Below are 2,793 nucleotides of genomic sequence, written 5' to 3'. Positions count from 1 at the left end.
AGGACAACTTGCCTTATGACCATTTATTTATTTATTTATTTATTTATTTATTTATTTATTTAGCTTATATGCCGCCCTCTCTCCAGAAAGGACTCAGAGCGGCTCACAGCAATAAAAACAGATAAAATCAATATTAAGTGTTAAAAACCATTAAAACTCCCCTTAAAAACCCCTTCAGTCCAATCCGGCCTGGCGAAATAACCATGTCTTAAGGTCACGGCAGAAAGAGCACAGGTCAGGGGCCACCCGGAGCTCCAGGGGGAGTTGATTCCATAATCATAATCTCTGTAGGTGCGCCCACAGAGAAAGCCCATTCCCTAGGAGTCGCCAGACGACACTGCCTGGCCGACAGCACTCCAAGGAGGCCCTCCCTGTGGGAACACACCAGGCGATGGTGAGCTGTCACTAGCCGCAGATGGTCCGTCAGGTATCCCGGGCCTAGGCCATGTAGGATTTTATAGGTAATAACCATTCAATTTTATTATTGAAAATAGATAAAAAATATTTTAATTTTTGTCATTAACATTTCATTTTGTCCCTCCTTTTGCATCCTTTCGTTAATGATTCTATTCCATCATTTCTCTGATATTAGTGTAACTCTTGTCTTGCAGCTAATTGTTCTGTGGCGAATTGGCTGCGGTGAGTTGGCTGTTGCAAGTTGGCCACAGCGAATTATCATACCCAGCCACTATGATAGTAATCAGCATCAAGAGCAAAATAATGCCTTGATATTTTTTTACTGTTGTAAATAACTATGGCATTTGAAGATGACACTTTGCAGCAAGCCAAGTTCATATACATGAAAATGAAAAGTTTGAATGGGCAGGAAGCCTAATGGGCATTAGGAGAAACTCTTTTTAATACATTAGCACTCCCAATAAAGAACCTGCCTCTAGATAATGAATAGCCAGAATTCAGTTCTCCCACTTGCCCATTCTCAAAACAATGAATATGGCCATTTCGCCACAAGTGACTTACTGTATATCATCTTCATAGCATCATAGCAACAAAATTATAAGTTCTCTATGCAAAAGAGTTAGAGCCAGGAAAAGAGAGCCTAAGACACCATTACCTGAACTCCAGGAAAGGGTATCTACATTTATCAGACATTTGGCATAATAAGTCTCCTAGAAATAGGGAAACAGACTGACAAAAATGAAGATGATGGCTGAGGAAATAAACATCCCAATAACAACTTGAAAATCAGTGTTTAATTTTAAGTTTATTTATTTGTCAAGCATATATAAGATTACAGGTAAAAAGTATAAACATAATTTGAATACATGAAAAGAGTAAGAGTAAAAAGGAATATTAGGACAGGGACGGTAGACACACTGGTGCACTTATACACGCCCCTTACAGACCTCTTAGGAATGGGGTGAGGTCAAAGTAGAAGTTTAAGGTTAAAGTTTTGGGGGTTTGGGGAAGAAATTACAGAGTCAGGTAGTGCATTCCAGGCATTGACCACTCTGTTACTGAAGTCATATTTTCTGCAATCGAGTTTGGAATGGTTTACCTTGAGTTTGTATCTATTATTTGCTCGTGTATTGTTGTGGTTGAAGCTGAAGTAGTCATTAACAGGAAGGTGAACTTTTTTTTTTTTTTTTGCTTTAATTTATATGCCGTCCTTCTCCGGAGACTCAGGGCGGCTTACAATGCGTTAAGCAATACTATTGATGAAGTTTGTGAGTTCTAAATGTGAGAAGGGCTGCAGTCCAGAGCTTTGTTGGGAATTATGCCAAATCATCCAAAAAAGTAGCCTAGAGGGGCCTCAGCAGATATTTTTTTGCTCACCATGCCATTGTGGTGAATGTTTTACGAAAGTGCCCACAACGTGCTCTCAAATTCTAAAGGTGCCCATTACATGAAATGTATATGGGCAAGTGTGAATGTGAATCCCCATTCTATACCAGAATGGCATGTCTCGCATGCAATGAGAGACAAAATAACAATAATGTAAGAAAATAAAAAATGCCACTTCTACATGTTTGTTGTATTGCTCTGTCATTTGTTCCAACACCAGGCTGAGAAAAGAATGGGAAAACTTGAGGGGAAGTCAAGCAACTAATGCCCATTATTCAATTAACACTATTTTAAAACTTTTTAACCTAAGGAATCAATAACTTCTTATTCCACTACAATGCATGCTACCTATTTTGACAAACAAGAGGGAAATGCAAGGTTTCATTTCTGAGTCATAAAATTATGAAAAAAAGAAGTAAATGGTTGGGAAACATGTTTTGCATTTTAAGTGTTTTCTGCCTCTTTAAATCAATGACAATCTGACAGAGTAGACTATTTTAAAGCTTCTACAGCAAAATTCTGACAAATAATACATAATTATAGACTTTAAATACCTATCATCATTAGAAATTTGCCCATAATGTTTCCTACTTATGGCATGCAATAAATGAAATACTAGGGTGTACTAATGCTGACAAAATACCAATATCCAACTAATGGCTCCATCTAGGTGACCATATCTGATCTTGCAAAGCTGAGCAAGGCCATGCCTTATTTTATAATTGGTGGGAGACAACCTGGAAATTCCTGGGAAGTTGAAAAGATATGCTGGGGGAGAAAAAACAAAAGACAATCACAAATTATTCCATACTTGTGCCAAGAAAGCAACATGGCTGTGTCCATGGAGTCACTAGCAGTCAAGAGAATTTCAAAGAAGAATTTTAATATAGCAATGCTGGTTTTCAAGTTACTATAGATAGCATTAATTTTTAGAGAAACTTTTTTTTAATTTAAGCTTGAAGTTAGACAGTAAGGACAGATAGGGTGTTA

The sequence above is a fragment of the Pantherophis guttatus genome, chromosome 2 (assembly GCF_059756535.1).
Source record: "Pantherophis guttatus breed Tessera chromosome 2, ASM5975653v1, whole genome shotgun sequence".
Classification (NCBI taxonomy): domain Eukaryota; kingdom Metazoa; phylum Chordata; class Lepidosauria; order Squamata; family Colubridae; genus Pantherophis; species Pantherophis guttatus.
This window is presented reverse-complemented; position numbering follows the sequence as displayed.